Here is a 27,341-nt window from a genome sequence, read left to right on the forward strand (position 1 = left end):
TCGTGATATCAGAGCTCGATTTGGATGATTCTTTTCTACCATATTTCTGAGTGTTTCCATTATGACAAAAATACCCTAGAGCTACCATGGCAAGCGAGGTTGAGAGTGAAACCTCATACCTTAGAGCTTAGAACTCTCCTCACATTACTCAACCTATCAATGTATCCGAAGGTGGGGCTCTTCTCATCACCGGTCATAAACTTACCGATCATAACTTCAATCAATGGTCCCAGTCTGTCATGATTTTCGTTTGTGGAAAAGGTAAAGAAGATTACCTAACTAGAGCTACCGTACAACCTGAGGAGACGAGCCCAAATTATCGAACATGGAAGGTGGAAAATAACATGGTGATGTGCTGGCTACTGAATTCAATGACAAATGAAACATGGGAGAATTTCATGTACTACAAGATAGCAAAGGAGATTTGGGATGTTGTTCATGAAACTTATTCAAACAAAGATAACACCTCGGCCACCTTCGAGATCAAGGGCATTCTCCATGACCTAAGGCAAGGGGAATCTTCTGTTACTGATTATTTAACCAACTCATACGTCATTGGCAGCAACTTGACATGCTGGAAGATATAATGTGGAGTTGTCCTAAAGATAGCAAGCGGTACAAGTGGTTTCAAGATTAAGAATGCATCTACAAATTTTTGTTAGGCTTGAATCAAGAGCTTGATGAGGTACATGGATGAATTTTGAGCATAAAGCCCCTACTTAGTGTATGAGAAGTTCTTGCTGAGGTCAGGAGAGAAGAGACTCGCGAAAGGTGATGCTTGGTTATTCAAACAACCAGATCAATTTAGCAAATTTTGCTCTAATAGCTCGAGGATCTCAACCATCCTATAGTCGAGGCACTCAATCAAACAACAACCAGCGAAGGGGTTGTCGTCCATGGTGTGATAATTGCAAACGGACGGGTCACACAAAAGACACATGCTGGAAAATTCATGGTTGGCTAGATGATTGGAAGCCATTAGCCTCACATCTTACTCAAAATCGAGAGAGCAGAAGTCACGTAGTCCAAACCGAAACAATCGCTTTGGTAGATTCGAGTCCCTTCAACAATGAGCAGCTGGAGATGCTAAACAAGCTGCTATAAGAATCAATTCTAAAGGCAACCCATCTAGAAGGGGTTAGTACAACAATGATAGCTCAACAAGGTAATTCTCTAAATGCATTTAGTGCTAAACAGGAGAAAATCACCTCTTAGGTTGTAGATTCCGGAGCATCTAATCACATGACTGGAGATATCACGGTGTTCAACAAGTACAATCCATGTCAAAATGGCACCAATGTTTAAATTGCTGATGGTTCTTGCTCAAAGGTGGCTGGTGTTGGATCAATGGTTATTTCAAAAGATATAACACTAAATTCAGTATTATTTATTCCCAAACTCAGCTATAATCTTCTATCCATCAGCAACTTAACCAAAGATTTAGGCTGCATTACTAAATTTTCCCACACTCATGTGAATTTCAGGTTTTGAACTTAGGGATGACGATTGGCAGTGCTGAGATGGATGTGCATCTCTACCTTCTATGAGTTAATGCCTCAAAATGGAAAAACAAGAAGACGTCATGTGTAGCATTTTTTGCTAAAGAAGAGAGTGACGTTAGATTGTGGCACTATAGGTTAGGTCATCCAAATTTCTTGTACTTAAAAAGGTTACTACCTTCTTTGTTCAATAAAGATTCAATACAACTTCAATGTGAGGTGTGTTAATTATCTGAACATACTTGTAGTTCGTACCCTTTGCAACCTTATAAGTCTTTTCATCCATTACACATGATTCATGTGATATTTGGGGACCTTTTCATGTAAAAAACATTTCTGGTTCTAGGTGATTTATTACTTTCATTGATGATCATACCCTACTCACTTGGCTTTTTCTAATGAAAGGAAAATAAGATATTGGCCAAAATTTTCAAACATTCAACCTAATAATCCAAACCCAATTCAGCACAAAAATCCAAGTTTTCAAAACGGATAATGGGAGAGAATACTTCCACTCACAGCTCGGGTCATATTTGAATAGTCATGGTATCATACATATTAGCTCTTGTGTAGACACTCCACAACAAAATGGAGTAGCGGAGAGGAAAAATAAGCATATTTTGGGAGTCGCCCGTTCTCTTATGTTAGCCATCCATGTTCCTGAAAAAGCTAGTATAAACACCTTAAGGGGGTAAATAGGTGTAAAAATAATTTTTCTAAAATTGTAGTAAAAATGTTTTTCTTTTAAACTGAGTCTGTTAAACTATAGACTTTTGAACAAAGATACAAACTCAAGCAAAAATAGTGAAAATCAGATAAGTATCACAGCAGGTAAATTAAAGGAGTTCAGGGAGGAGAAAATGAGCACAACATTTATAGTGGTTCGGCTTGGATTAAGCCTACGTCCATTCTCCCATGCTGATGGCCTTTTGGCTGGTTTTTCACTATGAATTGAAAGATAATTACAGCAGTATAACACTGACTACTTAGTAGAGAGTTTCTTTTTCTCACTAAGTTACTCTTTAGTGTTTCTCTCTTTCGAATACAAGTTTGAGCATTGAATGAGGAAGAACAAGTGATTTGAGAAACTTCAGACTTTGGAATTCTAGCTTTCATGCTCTCTACCGAATGACTTGAAAAACCTTCTTAAATACTCCTCCATGCATTTGTGACCGTTGGCACTTTCAAGAGGAATTCTTCCAATCAACCCATTGAACATAATCAATCAAAGAGATCTTGAGCCGTTTGAAGATTGAGATGAAAGTTTGATGATCCTGGTCGCCCATACAATCAAGATCTAGGTTTTCATAAGTAGATTTTTTCCAAATAAACTTGTCTTCCAAAATGATTATACCATTCTTTGAATGATTCCATCAATAATATCAAAAAGGTAAGTGGGATTTTCAAACCAGAAAGTTAGATATATCTTGATCGTACTAAATCCTTAAAGGAAGAAAAACAATCCCGAGTCTGATTATGTCTTCGTTCCTCACTTGAGTTCAGTCTGAGTCTTCATCAGAGTGGGGCAAATTTCTTATGTAAGATAGACTTTGAGAGAATTTCATAGAAGTCTCATATTTCTCATAATATAAATAGAAAATTTTTGTCAACTTCAAAACCTAATAGGAGTTTCCTCAACAATCTTTCCCTTTTTGATGGTAATAAAATTTTCATGTAGATTTAAAACTTATATCTCACAAAACAATGCTTTAGTGGCACATGATAGTTTATAATAAGAATGAATTATTATAGAACTGAATCTACATCCACAAAACACATTAGTCTCAACAGTTCTCCAATAAGAAGACAGTTAGAGTTCAAGCATTGCAAAATTTCAAACCACAAATTTGATCCATAAACCACAACCACAAAAAGTTCAATCCAACACAACAAAGGTTCAAGCAAATAACAAGAATTTTAAATCTACCCTTACTCTCCCCCTATTTGTCATCAGCAAAAAGATAGAGTAAGTTAGGAAAAGATTGAGTAAAAAAAATGATTAAGGCTGTTTTGGAACGCAAACAAGTCGGATGTCCTTCAGTGACTGCACGGTCTCCTCAAGCTTGTGGAGGCACTGCTGATATACATTCTCCACTTTGGCTACAATCTGCGAAGTCTGTTGATTTAGTGTTTGAATCCGAGTGTCAAGTACCCTGCCTATTAGAAATTCTGAGGTAGATTCTAAAGTAGTATGTAACTTCTGAATCTCAAACTCCATAGCATTTTGCTATGCCTTTATCTCCAAGAATAGTTATACTATCCTTGGATAGTTTGCATCAGGTTCAGTTTGGGCACTAGCTTCAGCATAATGAATCTGGGGAGTATCCAGAAGTGAAGGAGCATCAACTTGAACGTGTGTAGATTGCTTGCCCTGACGTTTCCTCTTCAATAATAATTTCAGGGAAATGAGATGCAAAAACATTTTCAGCATCTGCAGGAGATCTACTAATACCATCACTAGCGATAAGTGCAGTTGGTGGAGTTTTCTCATATTCTCCCCCTGTTTTGGTGCATTAAGGTTGAGACCAAACTTCTCCTTCTTGTACCTTCTCCTTTCCGCACGAGAACACTTCTCTCATTCAGTCTCCTCTTCTTCTTGTACAACAATTTCCCTGTTTTCCTCAGTTTCCTTCAATTTTGGTATTATACCAACGTATCCTTTGGAGTCTTCATCCTCATTCTCCTTCTCTTAAGATTCTTCAGCATCACTCTCTTCTTCTTGTTCTTTTTCACTTTCTTCTTCTTCTATCTCTTTAGAATCACTAGAACCTTGAAGATTGCGCAAAGCAATGGCAGATATTGTTAGATCTTTATCTTCCTCCTCTTCGTCTTGCAGAAGGATAGATTTATTTTTCTTCGAAGTCTTTTGGATAACATCCTTTCCCTTGCACTTCTTGGCAGCAACAGTTCCTTCTTTGATTTTGCTAGATGATTCATTCTTTGAAAGATCCAAGGCCTTAGCAAGATCTTTCAGCCTCATCTTGGAAATCATTTTCATCCCTATCTCCATAGGAGTGAGAGTCCTTGATTAAAGTTGAGAGGGTAATTGAATCTGAAAGTGTCTGAATAATCTCGTCATCAAGGCAGAGTATGGTAGTTGTCCATTTTCTTTCATCACAGTTCTATACATATGCAAAAAGATAGTGTGTGGGAGTGAAAAAGGAATTCCATTGCAAAGTGCCCACATTATGTTCACTTCAAATCTCGAGACATCAGTCTTGGACGCAACCTTTGGTCTGATACAATTGATTACAATCTTGTGTAGCAAAATGTTTGAAGCTGGCATTTGAGAGTAAATAATACTCCCACTCGGAAATCGATCATTCACGAGAAATCTAGTGGCTTGATTGATGGAAACATTTATGGGAAGAAAACCACTTCGTTCTACACTCAAAATGTCAGCCAGAATATCCACATCCATAATAAACACTATCACAAACAATAAACTGAATATGAGTTTGATCCATAAATGACAGATTCGAGTAAAAATATGTTGTTAATTCAGGATATGCTTCCGTTGTCTCTGCACAAAATTTTTCAAGTTGAAGATTTGCTAACCTTTCCTTCAAGTTAACCTTTATAGAGTCTAGAAAGTCAAAATCTACTGTATGTGGGTTTATCACTCCTCTGTTCAACATTTGAGCATAAACCCTTTTATGCTCTTTTGAATGAAAAATTGTCGTTCTTTCTCCAAGAATCTTAGTAACCACACCTATCCTTAGTTGGAAATTTGTAAAAATTCTCTCATCATCATCTTTATTCTCAAGCTGATTTTCTGACCCAAAACAAGGATCAGAAGGAAAATTAAAAAATTCATTCTCTGTTGTTCCTTTTGGCGCCAGTCCTAACATTTCCATCGTTTTCAAAAACAAAGTTTCGTTTCCATATCCATTATCTTTCAAAAAGTCAGTGATAGGGGTCATTGGACTTCCACCTTGTTTCAAAAACGTATAATGCTTGAAAAGTACCTCAAGCTTCATTACTCTGATAGGAGTCGCTTCTTGTGTAACTTCCTCATCTGCAGAGTGATGAGGAGAACTCCGTAGAGAATCTTCTCCAGTAAAATCAAAGTGAGTTGGTCCTTCAAGCATGTTGCGAGGGCTGCGACTTGGGATGCGAGAAGATTTCCTCTGGAATGACATTGATGCAATTTGGAGGACTTCAACGACATGTTCGTGGAAGTGGAAGAGAGAGAGAGAGAGAGAGAGAGAGAGAGAGAGAGAGAGAGAGAGAGAGAGAGAGAGAGAGAGAGAGAGAATTAGGGCTTGAAAATATTGTACTCGAAGGAAATAATTTACACAATTTAAAGAAATTGAAAATGGGTAAATGAATCGTCACAAAAGAAAATGCCTTTTCAAAAATTAGTTCAAAAAGAATAACTGCCGAAAAAATTTGAAATATATTCCGAAAAATTAGCAATGACAATGAAATCTTCCAAAATAAAAAAAAGGCAAGTAATGATTCTAAGATAATCATACTTGTTCAGTTTTTACATAATAAAAATAAAATACCTGGATTTGAAAGATTTCCATACTGAAATAACTTCATTAAGTTGAAATACTGAGTCTGACTAACCATAGACTTTAATTGAGAGGAAGCATAATGTTTAGCTTGCTACGAATTGATTCAAATAAGCTTTTCTCCAGTGGTTTTGTAAAGATATCTACCAGTTGATTCTTTTACTCAATAAATTGAACATTAATCTTGCAATTCTGAACATGATCTGTCACGCCCCGATCCTCGGACGCGCGCACATCCTTCTACTTGGTCGATTTTATAATGCGATATCCCAGACTATGTATCGCCGACCCTTTCTTTTTATTAAGCACATGCGGAAGCGTTATAAATCCCGGACAATAAATCAATGGGATAGGAAAGTAGGCCATATTTTTCATATTGAAATTCACAACCACACTTTCATTAACATCACCACTTTGTAGTATATTTACAATACTATTTACAGCATAAAAGTCTCACACCTATCTATACCAAGACAGGGTTCACAAAAAGGGACGGGATCTCAATCCACATCCGGGTTATATTTAAGATCCCTCTCTGGATCATCTTCTTCCTCAAAAGTCTTTCTCCTCTTCAGGTTCCTCCTCCTTAGATTCTCCTCAGGGTCCCGAAATGGTTATTCAATAACCAATGAGACCACGTCTCCAGCGAGTCCTACCCACTAAGACTCGATTAATAAACTAATACGCCATACGGTTGCCTAAGCACAACACGAGTCAGAGGACTTACCTTAGCCTCAGTTCCAACCTGCAATTCAAGGTTAAACACAGATATTCAAACAATTCACGACATCCGATCAAGCATTGATCAATCGACTAAGTCGATTACATGTCGCCAGACCCTTTCTAGGTCATTCCCACTCATACCACGATTTCCCAAGTGGTGTACTCATTCACCAAATCACATGTGTTTCTCGGGCGTCGTTTTCGCCAATGACATACCGATCACCGACACCGTGCGTTCTTAAGGCGCCGTTTTCACCAAAGGATAACCTTGATCACCGAACCACGTGTCCTTTCTAGGGCGCCGTTTTCGCCAAGGTGACATCGGCTATAGACAACATCGTGCGTTCTTTAAGGCGCCGTTTTCACCAGTGATATTCCCATAATCACCGAACCACGTTTGTCTATAAGTCATTCACGTGCGTTCTTTAAGGCGCCGTTTTCGCCAGTGATACTTCCAATCACCGAACCACGTATGTCCAATAATATCGTACCGATTGGTCTCACCATTCTCCCTACTATATAGCCCATCAACGTACGGCGCTATATACCCATGCTTGGCCATTACCAATCAAATATTCAATAACAAACAATTTAGGACAATTCCTAAAATTCCACAATAAATTCAATTCCACACAACGTAGAGCTCAAATAAATAAACGGTCTGCACCACGACAATCGGCACGAAATTCCGGTCACCGGCCATCCCGGTTGAATTTCCGGAAAAATAATTAATTAAATAATTAATTTCGAAAAATAAATAAATAAACATTAAAAATCCAATTTAGGCCTATATTGCCTTATTGGAGCCCGAAACGGGTCGAGAAAAATCCCGAGATGCATTCAATAAATAACCAAACATTTCTACTGGCTAATAGCTAGGTCTAACCACCTAACATGCATTCTCAAGTCACTAATTTAATTGTTCTAACCTAATCTAACCACCTAAGTGCATGTAATTAAATCTAACCAACCCTAAGACATAATTAGCAAACTAATAAAGCTTTAGTGAGTAAAACTCACTTGATCAAAAGCGGGGACCGAATCACCGCAACGGCGACGCGACGGCGGCCGAAATAGGACTTTCGACGACACCGGCGAACTTGGACCGGGCCTTAGGCTTGGCCCCAACAAATCTCAGCCCAACTGAGATTTGTTCCTGCTTTTGGGCTAGACCCAAGTTGAATTGGGCCTGCTGAAATTTCTGGACTGACTTCACTTGGGCTTCAAATTTCTTTGCTGGAAATTGGGCCTCCAATTTCAATTGATGGGCTGCTGGACTTAGACTTCGCAGGCTTCATCTGGGCTGAGCTGCTGGAGGAGATGGATTGCTGGGCCCAATTTACTGCGAAGGAGATGGTCCGAAGACTGCTGAAGATTTCGCTGGATTGGAAATCCCGTAGACTGGTTTCTCGGTGGATTTGTTGGCCGCGTATGGAGTTGCGGAGGCAGGCGCGTGGACTGCAAAGGCGTGGAAACTTCGGTCAACAAACGGTGGAGGAGAGGGCACCGTTGACTGGTGTGCTGGCGTGGAGCTGAGGGCTCGCACTGGGGAAGACGGAAGATGGAAGCTGGCACGGAAATTTCATCTTCGGTGGATGGTGGAGCTGCGCACGAAGGAGACACGAGCTGGCAGCAAAACTCTTGCCGCGTGGAGTGAAGAACACTAGTCAACTAAGAGAACTTCGTTGGTGAAGACGTGCTAGCCGAAGTTGGGTCTTCGCTGGACGATTCGTGAAGTTGCTGGGGAGACCGTGCGGCTTGGTGGAATTCTCGGTGGGGTTTGATTCGTGGCAGAAGAGAGAGGAACGATGGTGGGATTTCGGTGGACGGTGGCTTCGCTGGACGCACGGAGCAGCTGCTGGCGGGGAGATCTCATTCGGTGGGAGCTGCACGCGGTCTCCGCTGCTGTATGGTTGACCGAAGATGGCAGCAAAGGAGAACTCGGTGGAGGTGTGCGGCGTCCTGGCGTTGCTGGTTTTTCCTGCTTCTGCTGGCTTCTCCGTAGTCGCAAGCGTGTGAAAATGGAGCAAGATGAGAAGTCCTCGACGGCAGCAAGTAAGAGGAGATAAGAGAGAGGTGAGTGATGGGGCCCTTAGGCTTGATATTTTCCACAAGTCTATCCTTTTAGACTCACTCTTGGCCAAGCATTATCCTTGGCTCACAATCACACACACATACATCACTTTCAATTTCTCAATAGGTTCATTTTTGCTAGCCAGGGGTTATGAAATCGATCATCTCCTCTCAATCGACACTTCGAATATTTTCAATTCATCTTCATTTGGCTTCTATAAATCTCCGACACACAAGCTCAACCCGAAAGTCAAATTTCTCATTAATTTAGCCAATCCGAACTTCGGCCAAATTTCCGCGACGTCCGAACCCAATTTCCGAAAAATCTCTGACCTCCGAAAAATCTTCTCGAGACGAGTTGACGTTCCTAAAATAGCCCGTGACATCCCCGAACTTTCGATTTCAAATCTAACTCAAATCGACTAATTTCACTCGCGTGCTTTTAGTATGACCTAGACTACCGGGTAGTTTTCGAACTTTTAGGGCAATTGACTCGTGGTCGATTTTCTTCGAGCCACAATGAACCCACTCGACACATTGGCGACTCTCAATTGTCGTGAAAATCTCGAGGGCTCGACTACTAACACAGGTACCAAAACGACGAAACTCAAATTAGTGCCGGCCGACGAGAATTTTCCAATTTAGTGAGTCACCCACGATCGGCCACACATCTCGGTCGAACCGACCTATCTCGATCTCAATCGATCTTTAACGTGGCAAAGAATGACCTCTAAAGATGAACACGGTCGGCCGAGAGCTCGCTCCTGGTCGAATTCTCAAGTCTATTGCCTTAATATTCTTTAATGGCATACCCAGCTAGTCTAGTTATCTCGAGAGTGATCACTCCGAGAACAACCCTATAGACACGTCAATGAAATGCCCGACATTTAATAGAAAGCAATACTGAAAATTCTGGATGTCACATGATCTCTTATGAAATGATGACAAATTTCAATATGCTTTGCTCTTGAGTGAAGAATTGGGTTTCTGGTAAGGTTGATAGCACTTGTGTTGTCGCATCTGATTTTTGTATAGGATTCATCTAATCCAAAGTTTCTTAGTTGTTGTCTAATCCATAGAATTTGAGAATAGTAACTTCCAAGATCAACATATTCTACTTCTGCAATAGATAGTGCCACCGTACTTTGTTTCCTTGAGAACCATGATAGTAGCATTTGTCTCAATAATTGACATGTGCCAGATGTACTCTTTCTGTTGATGTTATAGCCGGTTAGATCAGCGTCAGAATATCCAAGTAAAGTAAAGTCTCATGCTTTTGAATACCACAGACCCAGCTTTGGAAAAGTCGCAACATATTTGATGATGCGTTTGATGACACTTAGATGTGATTCTTTTGGATTAGATTGAAATCTAGCACAGATGCATACACTGATAAAATGTTAGGTCTAGAGGCAGTGAGATAAAGTAGAGAACTAATCATGCTTCTGTATAGCTTTTGGTTTACTTTCTTTCTTCCTTCATCCTTGTCGAGCTTTGATGAGCTTGACATAAGAGTTTCCATTTTCTTGCAATTCTCCATTCCAAACTTCTTGATAATATCTTTGGCATATTTCTCCTAGTGAATGAATATTCATTTCTTTGATTGTCTAACTTGTAATTCTAGAAAGAAGGTCAATTGACCCATTATGCTCATTTCAAATTCTTCCTACATAAATCTTGAAAATTTCTTGTAGAGATTTTTGTTAGTTTAACCAAAGATTATATCATCTACATAAATTTGTACAAGCAGAAATCTTTTTATTCTCTTTTTAAGAACATAGTAGTATCAACTTTTCTTTTCTCAAAGCCATTTTCTATTAGAAACTTACTCAACCTTACATACTAAGCTCAAGGTGCCTGCTTCAGACAATATAATGCCTTATTTAGTTTGTAGATAGAGTCTAGTTTTCTTGAATTTTCAAATTCTAGTGGTTGCTCCACATAGATTTCTTCTTGTATGAATCCATTTAAGAAAGTGATTTTGAAATCCATCTGAAATAACTCGAAATTTTGATAACAAGTAAAGGCAAATAATAATTTAATCGCTTTTAACCTTGCTATTGGTGCATAAGTCTCGTCATAATCTATCTATTCTTCCTATGTGTATCCTTTTGCCACAAGCCTTACTTTATTTCTGATTACTTTACCTTTGTTGGAGAAAACTTCCTTATTTGTTTTGAAGTTGAAAAATGTTTCCATCAGTCTAGTTTGAAGACTTGTAGACTCTATCGTCAAAGTTTGAAGACCTCCGGACTCAAGATTTAAAGTCTGCCATTACTGATAGTTTCTAGACTGACGAAGAAAAGTTTTATTTGTTGAAGAAGACTTATCCAGATGCGAGTATATCTTTAAGGATTTGATTCGTACGATTGAAGAAGATCTCACGGCTAGAGATGGCATCTCGAGATCAATTATTCGTATTGAAACAATTAGATTGATTGATTGGCGAAATATACTTGGAAGGTTCTACTTATGGAAACCTAGATTTTGATTGTATGGGCGAGTAGGATTGGTGGGCTATCATCACATTCCTTAAATAACTCGAGATCTTCCTAATTGATTATGTCAAATGGGTAGATTGGAAGAACTAATTTGGAATGTGCCAACGGTTATGAAGGCATGGGAGAGTATATAGGGAAGACGCTTAAGTTATTCGAGTGTGTGCGTGAGAGAAAAATTTCAAAGTTTGAAACTTCTAGTTCTTCATTATTTCAATTTTTGAGCTTATATTGTACTCAAAAGAGAGATTAAATACTTGTGAAACTTTGAGGAAGTGTAGCAAAGTCTCTACACTGTGGAATCAAGGACGTGAGACTATAAAATCTCTTTTGGTTTATAGTGGAATCCAACTGGTGGGCTGTCAATGCGGGAGAGTGGATGTAGGCTTGGTTTAAGCCGAACCACTATAAACCTTGTGTTTTGATTCTCTATCCCTAATCTCCTTACTTTAATTCGCAGCTCTATATAACTATTTATAGTCTTTTACATCTTCAGTCTATCATTCTTAAAAGATGAATTAATTTGTTAACTTTTGCAAAAACATCTTTGATCACCTATTCACCCCCCTCTAGGTGCTCTTACTAGCAAGACTTGTGGCCAAAGGATATACGCAAAAAGAAGAGATAGACTATGATGAGACTTACGCATTAGTGGCAATGTTAGAAACAATTAGATTATTACTTTCTTTTGCTTGTTATAAGAATTTCAAGTTATTCCTAATGGACATCAAAAGTGCATTCTTGAATGGATTTATCCAAGAAGAAGTCTATGTGAGACAACCTCCCAGTTTTGAAGACCCAAGGAAACCAGACTCAGTATTCAGACTGAAAAAGCTTTATATGGATTAAAGCAAGCACCTCGAGCTTGGTATGACAGGTTAAGTAAGTTTTTAATTCAAAATGATTTTGTCAAAGGAAAATTTTACACTACTTTGTTTAGAAAACCAGACTCATTCTACTTGTTCAAATCAATGTTAATGCTATTATATTTGGATCATCTAATGAAAACCTGTGCAAGAAGTTTTCTAAGTCTATGCAGGATAAATTCAAGATGAGCATGATGAGTGAACTATCATTCTTTCTCGGACTACAATTAAAACAATTGAAGGAAGGAATTTTCGTTCACTAAGAAAAATATGCAAAAAAACTTGTTAAAAAGTTTGGATTGAAGAATTGCAAAAAGACTGAGATACCAATGTCTAGTTCTTTGAAGCTGGACAAAGATGAAGGGGGAAAGAAAGTTGACTAGAAGCTCTACAGAAGCATTATTGGTTCACTTCTTTATCTTACTGCTAGACCTAACATTTTGTTTAGTGTTTGCATTTGTGTCAGATTTCAATCAGATCCCAAAGAATCTCATCTAAGTGCTGCAAAACACATAATCAAATATGTTGTAACAACCTCAAAGTTAGGGCTGTGGTATCCCAAAGAAGGAGATTTTACTCTCCTTGGATATTCAGACACAGATCTAGCAGGTTGCAAAGTTGATAGAAATAGTACTTCTGGCACTTGTCAATTGCTTGATAACAGGATAGTATCATGGTTTTCAAGAAAACAAAGTACTGTAGCTCTTTCAACAATAGAAGCAGAGTATGTGGCCTTTGGAAGTTGTTCTTAAATCTTAAGGATAAAACAACAACTAAGAGACTTTGGAATCGAAGACTCATGCACTAAGATCAAATGTGATAACATCAGCGCAATTAATCTTACAAAGAGTCCAATTCTTCATTTAAGAGCAAAGCATATAGAGATTCGACACCACTTTATTAGAGATCATGTTCAAAACGGAGAAGTTATGATTTAATTAATTGATTTAAAGAATCAACTGGCGGACATATTTACAAAGCTACTAGAGAAAATCCTATTTGAGTCTATTCGCACCAGACTTAACATCTTATCTCTTATAGTCTGAAGAAGCTCAGACTCAGGGATAAAGTCTGAAGATGTTCAGACTCAAAAGAGCAAAAGTTACGGCTATAAGTTATTTCGGTATTTGTAAATTTAATTTTTGGTTAAAAATTTGAAAAGGTACGGTTGCTTATTAATCGCTGATTGATTGAAATTATTTTTTCAAGTTTCTTTTATGACATTTATTCATTCTCGAAAAGGCATTTATTCATTTTTGAAAAGGCAGTTATCTATTTAAAAAAAATGCAGTCATTCTTTTTCGAAAATGCATTTTTACTTTTTCCTTTTATGTCGCTTCGTTTACCTCACTTCACTTGCTTTATATACTGTTGAAATCCGTCTTCTTCATTTTCACTCTCAAATCCTAAAAGCTCTAAACTCCCACTCGCTTTCAATTTTCATGTTGTTTAATCCAATTTTTTTTACCTTTCGAGCAAGACTGTGAATTTCTCTCTTGAAAGAGACAATATCTTTGAGAAAGTCATCAAGAATTGCAAGCGGGGACCACGTCACATGCCCGAGGGTCCTACCCACTTCGACTTGATCGAAGAAGAAGTTTCTACTCCTCAACAGCAACAACCTTCTCAGCAGCATCAAACTCCACCACCGACTCATCCAAAAGAAGAAGTGTTGGAAGAAGTGGATCCTGTAAGAACATTAATTCCTCAAGTTGCTTTCAAGCTTTACTCTAATTTGAAAAGAGGAGGAACTCTTATGTCTTTGATTGATGAATACCTGAGAGAGAGAGGTTATAAGAATGACTCTTTTTCTACGTGATATGGAAAAGATGGGTATTATCGAAAAAGGATCGGCTGAAAAAGCGTTCACTAACTTTCCTAGTGACCCATGCTTTGGGACTGCTAATCAACCACAAGGACAGGACGACAACGAACGTATATTTACCCATTTTCAGCCTAGATCGGGAGTGGCTATAAATGTTGCTTGTGATGGCTCAAGTCTTTTCAGATTAAAAAGCCACGAGAGGGTTTACTTGAATTTGATGAAGAGAGGGGTCATGAACCCTAGGAGTGTCGATTTTGATTTCCTTGATTCGGTGAAATTTCTCTTTCACTTTGAGGGAGAAAGAGTTTTTGGTGAATATGGACACACTGGCTGACATAATTAGGGTGGAAAGATCGAGTTTCCAACCAATTAGTGTCTCTGCTGCTCATGCTACTCTGTCATTTGTGAAAGATCGAGATGTTGAAGGCAAGATTTCCTATTCTAGGATGAATGCCTCTAATATCTTGTTGCACAACATAGTCATCAACCACATCCGTCCAAAGTTGACATCCAAGACTGATGTCTCTCGGTCTGAAGCGAAATTGATGTATGCCATAAACACTAGCTACAAATTCTCTTTACCTCACACCATCTTGTTTCAGATGTACAGAACAGTGGTGAAGGAGAAGGGACAACTTACTTATTCTGCTCTTATCTCGCGCCTTTTTCGACATTTTAAAATTCACATCCCTGCATCATTATGTTTGATAATAATTTCTCAAATGGTGATTGGATTTAAAATGGTATAAAGATGCGATTGAAAGAGTTGAACAAGGTGTTGGAGCATATGAAGGAGAAGTCTCCCGTGAAAACAAAACAAGACTCTGTTGTAGCAAAGAGGAAAGACAAGGAGCCCATGGCTGCTCCAATGAAGAGGAACAAAATTCTCATCTTGCAGGATGAAGATGATGAGGATGAAATGACTCTTTCAGCCTTATGAAATTTGAAGAGTTTTGTCAGTTTTGAAGAGACTTGAGAAGGATCAAGAAGGAGAGAAAGAGAGGGGAGAGATAGAGGAGGAAGATGAAGAACAGAGGAGAACAGAGGAAAGAAGAGAAGACGGAGAAGAGGAAGAAGGAGACAAGGGTCAATAAGACTCTTTTGGCCAACTTTGGCTATCTCTTTGTCTAGTGAATTTGAGATGGGAGGAACTGAAATTGGTGACGTGCATCACTCAAAAGCTGAAGCTATCAAGAAGAGATCTTACCTACTCCACATGAAGGCAACCAAATAGGGAGAGCTGTTGGACAGAAATGTACTTCTTCGCCTATCTTTACTAGTGATGTAAGTCATTCTACAGCGGATCCTGAGGATGTGTATGCCTCTCATTATCCAGGAGCCTCCACTCATAGTCATGGTGGACAATTTGCGGAAGTTCCATCCATTCTCAAAACCCTTGGATTTGACTTAGTTGGTCCTAGTACTACAATAAAGCAAACGACAGACTTTTTGAGGCTGCTGGAGATCTTATTGGATGTGAGGAAGCAGCAATATGCTATGAGGCATGAGATGCAGGATCTCAAGAATGCTTTTATGGCCACTTCAGTGTCTTTGCACGATTAGTTACAAGCCCTGAAGAATCAAGTACAATCTATTGTGCAGGGTGAAGAGTTTTAGTCACTGAAGCAGAGTTTTGTAAGGCTTGAGAAGACAGTCAACTCAATGGGAGAATTCGAGCTTGTTCGCCTTCCAAAACAGCCATGATTCTGACTCCATTTTTTTTATAGATCTCTTTTAATTGTTCTCCACATTTTGCTGTCGACAAAAATGGGGAAAAGTTGGTGCAGATTTGACCTTGATTTTAATTGGTTTTGACTTTTGGACTTATCTTTTGTTTGGTTGTGACTTGGACTAGTTTGGACTATTTGGTTTTGATCTTTTAAATGCTTGCAGTATCTTAAGCTATGATTATGGTAAAGATAGTTGTTGTTACAGGACTAACTTGTTTTCTATGGATGCAGAATCACTTCTATCCTTATCCTAATCTACTTATTTATGAGATATCTTAGTTTCCTTAAGTGTTGTCTTGCAGGTCAAAAGTACTTAAATCTACGGGAAAGTTTTGTCACCATAAAAAATGGGGAGATTGTTAGAGAAAATTTCCTTATTTGTTTTGAAGTTGACAAAACATTTCCATCAGTCTAGTCTGAAGACTTGCAGACTCTATCGTTAAAGTCTGAAGACCTCCAGACTCAAGATTTAAAATCTGCCCTTATTGATAGTTTCCAGATTGATGAAGAAAAGTTTTATTCGTTGAAGAAGACTTATCCATATGTGAGTATATCTTTAAGGATTTGATTCGTACGGTTGAAGAAGATCTCACGGCTGGAGATGGCATCTTGAGATCAATTATTCTTATTGAAATAATTAGATTGATTGATTGGCGAAGTATACTTGGAAGGTTCTACTTATGAAAACCTAGATCTTGATTGTATGGACGAGCAGGATTGGTGGGCTATCATCACATTTCTTAAATAACTCGAGATCTTCCTAATTGATTTTGTCCAACGGGTAGATTGGAAGAACTCTTTTGGAATGTGCCAACGGTTATGAAGGCATGGATGAGTATATAAGGAAGACGCTTAAGTTATTCGAGTGTGTGTGTGAGAAAAAAATTTCAAAGCCTGAAGCTCCTAGTTCTTCGTTATTTCAATTGTTGAGCTTATATTGTACTCAAAAGAGAGATTAAATACTTATGAGATCTTGAGAAAGTGCAGCAGAGTCTCTACACTGTGGAATCAAGGACATGAGACTTTAAAATCTCTTTTGGTTCATAGTGGAATCCAGCTGATGGGCTGTCAGTGCGAGAGAGTGGACGTAGGCTTGATCTAAGCCGAATCAATATAAACCTTGTGTTTTGATTCTCTATCCCTAATCTCTATACTTTAATTCACAGCTCTATATAACTATTTATAGTCTTTTATATCTTCGGTCTATCATTCTTAAAAGATGAATTAATTTGTTAAGTTTTGCAAAAACGTCTTTGATCACCTATTCACCCCCCTCTAGGTGCTCTTACTAGCCCTATCAACCTTTTTCATCCATCTTGTTTATGAATACTCATTTCGTTCCAATCATAGATTTCCTTTGGGTTTTGGAATTAGTTCCCATATATTGTTGATGTTGAATTGTTTGAGTTCTTCCTGCATAGCTTCTATCCAGCTTTCGTCAGACAATGCTTCTTCTACTCATTTTGATTCTATTTTTGAAATAAGTGCTACTCCACTGCAATCTTCCTTCCCTTTGGATTTGGTGTGGATTCATTCATTAATTTTACCAATGATGAGTTTTTTGGGATGACTTGATTTGTGCTTCCAGTTGCTACTTGATTTGACAACCTGTTGATCATTTGTTCCTTTTGAATCTTCTTGTTATGCTTGTTGTTGCATTTTAAAAGATTGAATTTGGCTAGGGGAAATAGACTTTATTAAGTTTGGAACTGGTTCAGACTCTTCAAGTTGAATCTTATCTGGTCAATTCTGCACATAATCCTGAAATATGACGTTCATTGATTCTTCTACTGATTGAGTCTTCTTGTTAAAGACCATGTAGGCTTTGCTTGACATAGAATAACCAAGAAAAATTCTTTCATTCGATTTTTTTTTCGAAATTTCTAGATCGATCATTTGCATTCTTCAAGATAAAGCACTTACAACAAAAAAACATGAAAGTAGGAAATATTAGGTTTCTTCTCTTTATATACTTCATAAAGAGTCTTCTCTAGAATATGCCTTAAAAACACCCAGTAGAAATTGCTTTTGCCCAAAATTGAGAAGATATTTTGCTTTCTATCAATAGAGTTCTGGCCATCTCCTGTAAATATCTGTTTTTCTTTTCTACAACCCCATTTTGTTCTGAAGTATATGGAAAATAGAAAATATGTTGAAAACTAGATTTATCACAGAAGTTCACAAAATTTTGATTTTCAAATTCACCTCTATGATATGTTCTTATGCTTGAAATAACATAACCTTTCCCATTCTGAATTTTCTTGGTAAACTTTTAAAAATACGAAAATGTTTCAAACTTATTTGCTAAAAAGGATACCCAAGTGAAACGTGAATAATTATCCACAATTACTAGACAATATTTCTTTCTACCAATACTCTGAGTTCTTGTTGGTCCAAAAAGATCCATATGGAGAAGTTGCAAAACATGACCGGTAGAAACCTGATTTAATGGTTTAAAAGAATTTCTGACCTGTTTTCCCAAGATACAAGGAGTGCACAAATCAGACTTCTTAAAAACCAAATTAGGAAGCCCTTGAACTAGCTTCTTTGATGAAATTTTGGCAATCTGCTTTATATTTGCATGACCAAGCTTTCGATGCCAGAGACTTGCTTCATCTTGTATTGAGATAAGACACTGAGAATTTTCTAGATTTATGTCCAGAAGATATATATTGCCATGCCTTTGCCCAGTAAAGGATTGAGAGAGATCTTGACTTATCCCAGAACAAATACCTTTTTAAAAGTTTATTTTGAACCCTATATTACAAAACTGCTTATACTCAGAAAATTGTAGTTTAAACCTTTCACCAGAGAAACATTATTGATAGTCAGACTTCTAATCTTCACTGTTCCACATCCTATAATCTTCCCTTTGCTATTTCCACCAAAGGAAACATTTCCTCATTTTAGTCTAACAAGCTTTATGAAACAGCTTGAGTCTCCTGTCATGCCTAGAATGGGCACTATTTAAATACCATTTAATTTTTCTTTTAATAGTGACCCGCAATCAGAAGAAAAACTCAAACTTTCTTTGGTACCCAGATTTTCTTGGGTCCAGGAGAGTTAGTGTTAAAAACATTTTTTGTCCAATCATTCTTAATTTGGCTCCAAACTTTGGGACATTCATCTCAAAATGCTCTGAGCTGTTACACTTAGAACATCTGAGAACACTTCGACCAATAAGTTTTACAAACACTTTTTGAAAATAATTTTGTAAAAAGTCTTTGCAGGTTTTTGTTTAAGTCTCTCTTTTACTTTAGTATAATCAATTAGAGGAATGGTTTCATTATTCATACCCAAACCAGATTTATTAAAATAGGGTATTTGAGCTATAAGAATTTTCTCCAATTTTTCTAATCCTTTGGAAAATCTTTTTGAAATGTCTGAAATCTCCATTTTCAAAACAACATTTTCTTTTGAAAGAAAATCAGAATTTTCTTTTAAATCATCAAAGCTTCTTTTCAGACTTTCAAACTTTTCTTGCCAAGATATTTCCTTTTGCCTGAACTTAGAATTCTCATTTTTTCAGTTCGAAAATCTTTTTAAGAGAGGATTTAATATTGAGACAAAGTTCATCCATATACATAAATACTTTAACATGAATTTCTGAGTGAATAACTTCGATTTATTTGTCAGAATCTGAATCAGTGTCTGTCTTTGAATCTGAGTCCGACTCTGAGTGAGTCATCGACATATGTTTACAAATTCCTCTTCGCTTTCTTCATATTCGGTGTCACTCCAGGTTTTTGCTTTAAGAGCTTTCTTGTACTTTTCAGACTTCCCCTTCTTCTTTATTAACAAGGGACAGTTTGATCTGATATGCCCATTTTTCTTACACTCGAAGTATATTACATCGTTAGTTTCAATGTCTTCCATTGGTCTCTTTTGGGAATTCTGTATGCTTTGCTTCTTCCAATTTAGCCTTTTTTTTCCCTTTTTGTTTAGTTTTCTGAATTTCTTTATCGTAAGGGCCAGCTCTTCATCGTCCATATCATCATTTGAATTTGTATCATCATAATCAACGTTAGACTTTAATGAAATTGATTTCTTACCTTTTGGATCTTCCTCATCATTGATTTGCTCCACTTCATGTGATTGAAGCGTGCCTATCAGTTCGTCAAGTGATAGAGGCATGATCCTATGAGTTTCTTTGATTGAAGTTTTCACATAATTTCAGTCATTTGAAAGTTCACGCATTAGTTTTTTGATTTTCATTGGTCTAGAAATTGGTTGACCTTGATAAGCCAGGCCATTCACAATTTCTGTAAAGCAGTTGAACATATCACAAATAAATTCTCCATGCTTCATTTTGAAGGATTCATATTGTCCAAGTAGAATAATTATTTTTGTCTCCTTTACACAGTCAGTCCCCTCATAAGTGATGTGTAGTCTATCCCAAACTTCTTTTGATGTTTCACAAGAGGAGATTCGATTATATTCAGTGGGAGATAAAGCACAATATAAGAAATAAATTGCTTTTGTATCAAGAGCCTGTCTTTTGGTAATTTCAGCTTGTTTTGATGTATTAGCATCAATCACTTCTTTCCTTTTGTCTGAAGTTGATGTTACTTTTGGATTGATCCATTTTTCAACAACATCCCACTCCAGGGGATCTCTGGATTTGAGGAATGCCTTCACTTTGTTCTTCTACACATTATATTCCTTTATATCGAAATAAGGAGGTTTGGTGTTGTTCTGTCCTTCAACCAATCATAGAGCCAAAATACTAGCCATAGAAGATCTTTAACTTATAAGTAAAAACACTTCAATAAAATAAGCACATAGTTTTGCTACCCATTGAAAACGCTAGTATAAACACCTAGAGGGGGTGAATAGGTGTAATTTTTTTTTTCTAAAATTGCACTAAAAATGTTTTTCTTTTAAACTGAGTCTGTTAAACTATATACTTTTGAACAAAGATACAGACTCAAGCAAATAAAGTGAAAATCAGATAAGTATCACGGCAAGTAAATTAAAAGAGTTTAGGGAAGATAAAATGAACACAACATATATTGTGGTTCGGCTTCGATTAAGCTTACGTCCACTCTCCCATGCTAACAACCTCATGGTTGGTTTTTCACTATGAATTGAAAGAGAATTACAGTAGTATAACATTGACTACTCAGTAGAGAGTTTCTTTTTCTCACTAAGTTACTATTTAGTGTTTCTCTCTTTCGAAAACAAGTTTGAGCACTGAATGAGGAAGAACAAGTGATTTGAGAAACTTCAGACTTTGGAATTCTTACTTTCACGCTCTCTACTGAATGACTTGAAAAACCTCCTTAAATAGTCCTCCATGTCTTTGTGACCGTTGGCACTTTCAAGAGGAATTCTTCAAATCAATTTGTTGGACAGAATCAATCAAAGAGATCTTGAGTCGTTTGAAGATTGAGATGAAAGTCCGATGATCTTGGTCGCCCATAAAATTAGGATTTAGGTTTCCATAAGTAGATTCTTTCCAAATAAACTTGTCTTCCAAAATGATTATATCGTTCTGTGAATGATTCCATTAATAATATAAAAAAGGTAAGTGAGATTTCCAAACCAGAAAGCCACATATATCTTGATTGTACTGAATCCTTGAAGGAAACAAAATAATCCTAAGTCTGATTATATCTTCGTTCCTCACTTGAGTTCAGTCTGGGTCTTTGTCATAGTGGGGCAAACTTCTGATGTAAGATAGACTTTGAAAAAATTCCACAGAAGTCTCGTATTTCTCATAATAGAAATAGAAAAGTTTTGTCAACTTCAAAACATAATAGGAGTTTCCTTAATAGTTCCTAAACATTTTTGGGGAGAAACAGTGTCGATAGCCACATATCTCATCAATCGTATGCCTTACCGTGTCATAGATTTCCAAACACCATTCTAGAGTCTACTTTATACCTACCTATATATTCGTTTTGCCTCACATATCTCACTCAAAGTATTTGGTTGCACAACATTTGTTCATATAAATCGACAACATCATAGCAAGCTAGATCCCAAGTCCCTCAAATGTGTATTTCTAGGATATGCTCCAAATCAAAATGGATATAAGTGTTATTACCCACAAAAAAAGCGTTTTTATACCATCATGGATGTTACATTCTTTGAGCACTAGCCCTTTCACTCCAAAAAAACTATTCAGGGGAGAGTTGTGAGGAATATTGTTTTTGGGACACTTTTTATTCACTAGGGTCACAACAAACAAATACAAACTCTGCTTGTCTTCCGTGTCTACCCATTCCAACATCTGAGAGTCATCCAACATTCGAAAGTCTTTCGTGTCTACCCATTCAAAATGTTACGCAAGACAAAAATAAAAAGGTAATTGTCTACTCTAGGTGGAAAACTCGAAAGGAGTTAGAGGGCCATAACTGCATCAAAGCCGGCTCAAGAGACAGACCCGAGTTCAACACCCACAATAGATGAAGGTAATGCTTCTATAAGCTCAGAAAATTTTGTTGTACTTGATGATCTTGATAAGCCCATTGCTCTTAGGAAAGGGAAGAGACAGTGTACTCAACATCCCATTAATAATTTTGTGTCTTATGAAAAGTTGTCTCCTAAATACAAGGCATTTGTTTCAACGTTAAGCAACATTCAAATTCCTAAGAATATCCAGGAGGCACTTGCTCAATCCGAGTGGAAAAAAGTGGTTCTTGAGGAAATTCATGTACTTGAGAAGAATAATACTTGGGAATATATAGAATTGCCAGCTGGGAAGAAATTGGTGGGATGTAAGTGGGTCTTTATAGTTAAGCACAATGCTAATGGTAGTGTTGATCGTTTCAAGGCAAGGCTAGTTGCTAAGGGATTCACGCAATCATATGGTATAGACTACGAAGAAACCTTCGCTCCGATGGCTAAACTAAACTCCATTTGAGTGTTGTTTTCTCTTGCAGCTAACTTGGACCGGCCCCTACATCAATTAGACAAAAATAATGCATTCTTGAATGGGGAATTGGAGGAAGAAGTCTTTATGGAGGTTCCACCGGGATTTGACACTAAAGAGAGCTTCAACAAGGTGTGCAAACTCAAGAAATACCTATACGGCCTAAAGCAATCACCTCGTGCTTGGTTTGAGAGGTTAACAAGGATTGTTAAGAAGTTGAATTTCACTCAATGTCATATAGATCATACAATGTTTGTCAAGAAGTCAGTTGAAGGTAGAAGAGCAATAATGATTGTATACGTTGATGATATAATCCTAACTGGTAACAATCTGGAGGAGATTGGAAAATTGAAGAATATCTTAGCAAAAGAATTCGAGGTTAAAGACCTAGGTCAACTCAAATACTTCCTAGGTATGGAGGTAGCTCATTCACGGAAAGGAATTGCAATTTCCCAACACAAATATACTCTTGATCTTTTGAAGGAAACTAGTATGCTTGTGTGCAAACCAGTTGACACATCCATGGATTCTACAAATAAAACCGAGATGGAAGAAGGACTATTAACGGACAAAGGGAGGTATCAAAGATTAGTTGGCAAACTAATCTATCTCTCGCATACTCGACCAGACATTGGTTTCGCAGTAAGTATGGTTAGTAGATAAGTGAACCGACCAATAGAGAAGCACATGCAAGCAGTTTTTCGAATCTTATAATAGTTGAAGAGAAGTCCTGGAAGAGGGCTCTACTTTAAGAAAATGGAGGAGAGAAATGTGGAGATATTCACGGATGCAGATTGGGCTGGATCTCTCATGAATCAAAGGTCGACAACATGGTAATGTACCTTCGTGTGGGGCAACATGGTTAATTGGAGAAGCAAGAAGCAACCCATTGTTGCTAGGAGCAGCGCTGAAGCAGAGTGTAGAGCAATGTGTCAAGGAATATGTGAAGGCATATGGCTGAGAAGAATCTTAAATGAACTAGGATTCACTAACACCAATCCTATGTCATTATTATGTGACAACAAAGCTGCTATTGAGATTGCCAAGAACCCAGTTCATCATGATAGAACAAAGCATGTGAAGATCGATTAACATTTCATCAAAGAAAAACTCGAGGAAGGAATTTCGAAGCTCTTGTATGTTCCAACCAATCATCAAACAATGGACATACTAACTAAGGTTTTATTCATAAATAGTTTCGAGACTCTAAGGTGCAAGTTGGGTATAATAGACATTCATAACCCAGCTTGAGGGGGAGTGTTGAAAATTTGAATCAGATTTTCTAGTTAGCAGTAGAAGTGTGGTTATTTTCTTTTCAGTTTTTCCAGTTTTTGTTTATTAGCTTTTAGGAATTTATTTGTTACGTTTTAGGGTGTTGTTTTTGTTTTTTTGTTACAACCAACGAATACTAACCAGATTTATGGCTAATATATTAGGGTTTTTTTTTTTTTTTTTTTGCTTCGGTAGTTAGCGCAAATAATTAGCTAAATAGACCACCGCCCGCGGTGGCGTAGTTGGTTTTGGGCTTTCTCCCCCTCACGAAGGGGAGGAGTTCGACCTCCAGGCGTCGCATTTGTGCGACTCACTCGTGGCTGGGTCTGTGGTGGTGGCTTAGTCCACCTCGGGTTTACGCCGCTGGCTGCCGGGCGATGGTTCCCGAGTCACCAAAAAAAAAATAATAATAATAAAATAATTAGCTGAACAGCAGCTATAAAAAAGGCTAGATGCCTCGTGTAATATAGATTCTCTAGAGAATAAAAACTCAGAGTAATTTCTTCTAAATTTTCTCAGAAAGGAAAGGTTGAAAAGTCAACAAAAGGGGAAGAAGACTGAGAGTTTGCAGAAAGAGAAGGGGAGAGAGAAGAGAGAGACAGGGAAATAAAGAAAAATAAGAACAAGAAGATGGAAGAAAGAGGAGGGGCACTTGCCATGGATGTCTCGCCAAGCCAACTTAACTGGGTTATGCAATGCTCAGTAAATGCTCATGCCTCTCGTTCTTTCAATCGGATTAGTTTCGAGGCTAGGGCATAAATTCGAAATTATGTGAGACGAAACTCGATTTTTAAGTTGTTAAGTTATGAAATTTCATGAAAATGATAGTTCAGGATGTTATGGAGCCATAAAATTTTATGAAACTTGTTTTAAGCTTAGCGTTTGCTAGAATTTTTTTTTTTAAAGTTTCCATGTGTGATAAACAGTGCGCATCCAAAAACTTTGGGGCCATATTTTGTTGATTTTCCACTCGATTTTGAGTCGGTCAAGTTGGGGTTTTTGTAGTATGTAGAAAGGCTTTCTATTGACTACATGCATGTTTGGAACGGAATTTGGTGGAGAGAGTTATGACGTGACCGAGTTTGGCGCTCGAGTTCCACGTTGTGAACAACTTGAATAATCAATTTGGGATTTGTTAGCGCGTAATAGTTATTTAATTAGCATTTAGACTTGGTATAATCGTTTCATTGTTGAGGTAGTGTGTTACTCGATGTTAAAGTTGCTTCTCACTTAGTCGATAGAAACGTGAGTTCGACAATTCAAGTAATATTTGTTGTTTGGTTGTAGGTGTTCCAAGGTGAGTAGTGCTATATCTTCTTTGGTTTTGTAAAAACCATGTTTGGAAAATAATAGGATGATATATTATGAGTCAAATAAGTATTAAATGATTTGATATTCCTTTGAAAAGAAATAAAAGTGGTGCTTAGGGCATATTGGACGCATAAAATTAGATTGGGCATTTACTACCCTTTTGTCTATTGGAAATGACAAAATATATTTTGAACATAACTTGAGCTGATTATTGTGAATGGTTTGTGAAACACTTTATGAAAGACATTTTGAGGAGCTTTTTTTGAAAGACGTATTGAAAGGTTATACATATCGATTTGTGAATTTGGTTTATAAAGAATCATGAAATGATGCAAGAAATGTATTGGGAAATATGTTTAGTTTGATGAACGAAGTTTAGAAGGATTATGCATTTTGTTTTATGAAATGAATTATTGATATTGATTGAGGATTTGATCGTTGGTACTAGAGGATGTGTTGGTGCTGAATATCGCTGTGAGCCCATTGAGGGGCTTGTGGGTATATATACCATTTAGAATATCTTTCTGGGCTAAGCCATAAACTTTGTAGGTGAAGATCTTACCAATAAGAGAATCTTGATCGCTTTATACCAAGTGTTATTGAGCAAAAGATCGGTTAATAGATGGACATCGAAGTGTGTTTTGTCATGAGATGGATAAGTGGATGGTATGGACCACTGACGTGGTTTTTAACAAAGATTAATCAATGGACTTGACTATTGATGCTTGAATTGTGAAGATGGTTTAAACGAGTATTTTCTAAATTGTATAAAGCTTATTGAAATGAAACATCTCGTATATTATTTGATATGTATATTAATGAGTTGAATTATGAGTTTTCTGGCAGTGCTTTATGCTTATATATATATATAGTGGCTGCTTCATTTGTTTAGAAGAGATGTACTACTCATTGAGCTGTAATTGTTCACTCCTCTGTTATCTAACCTTTTCAAGCTTTTTGGTTAGCAGCTAGTAGAATGAGAATGTTATCGATGATGACTTTTGGAAGTGGACTTTGGGTATGGTTTGATCATACGTTCTTCGGGTGGAAGGATGGTCGTGTCACCCACATCCCTTGTTACCCCCATCCTTGTAGCTTTTGGGGTGTGATATCATCATACAATGATGGTTTTGTTAAAGATACCAGTAAAGGTGTTAATGCCTAGCTCAAGATAAAGGCAGTGTTGTAGTGGGGTATCTTCATCAAGAAGAAGGTCATGAAGAGATGAGTCAGAATGCTGCATTTACTCTAGGCTTTGATTTGATTCATTCTTAATGTTGCATTAGGCAAGATGATCCTCCATTTACTATTTGATGGAATTGGTGGGATTCTTTCCTTAGATGAGGTTATATTAGTTACCTTTGTTAAGTTTGTTAACATTTTATTCTCGGAAATAATTTCTTTTTAGATTTTTTTTTTCCATTTCTATTCTCTATATGAGTTTCTGAGCATTTGAATGCATTTAGCAACTATATAAAATTTCTATTACCATAATATAAAAATAATAGAAAGGTGTTTAGTATGACCCTTAAATTTTTTTGTGACATAAAATGTTTTTTAGTTTTTGAGTTAATATCTTGAAAAATCCTAAATTGGTTTATATGTGATAAAATTACCAAAAACTATTTTTTTTATCACGAAAAACTCCAAACCGGTATACTTGTAACAAATTTCTCCCAAATGACTATAACAAATACTAAACCGATATAATGACCGGCCGTGATGGCTCCGCTGGGTAGGCTTTAGTCCTTTGAGGGAAGGTCAGGAGTTCGAAGCCTTTGCAAGTTGCAAGAGGGCTGGCGGGCTATTAGGTGATTGACACATGGCGCAAGGGTGGTGTTTTCCTCGCTAGCGTCACCTGTGGGTTTACGTGGCGGCTGTCGGCCAAAGTGGTTCTTCCAAAGACAACAACAACAACAATAATAATAATAATAATAATAATAATAATAATAATAATAATAATAATAATAATAATAATAATAATAATAATAATAATAATAATAATAATAATAATAATAATAATACTAAACCGATATACTTGTGATAAATTTACCTTAAATTAATTTGTTTAATAATCAAAAACCCCAAACTAATATATTTGTGACAAATATACCCTCCATTAAATTTGATTGATATTAGAAAAAACC

General features: G+C 37.1%; 1 long non-coding RNA gene across 1 annotated transcript in view; it reads left to right on the forward strand.

Annotated features, from left to right (window-relative positions):
- Positions 1–27,341, forward strand: part of LOC120296338 — a 75,697-nt gene that overhangs the window by 7,406 nt on the left and 40,950 nt on the right. The gene's annotated exons all lie outside the window — the stretch shown is intronic.

This window comes from Eucalyptus grandis, chromosome 7 (genome assembly GCF_016545825.1).
Source record: "Eucalyptus grandis isolate ANBG69807.140 chromosome 7, ASM1654582v1, whole genome shotgun sequence".
NCBI lineage: Eukaryota > Viridiplantae > Streptophyta > Magnoliopsida > Myrtales > Myrtaceae > Eucalyptus > Eucalyptus grandis.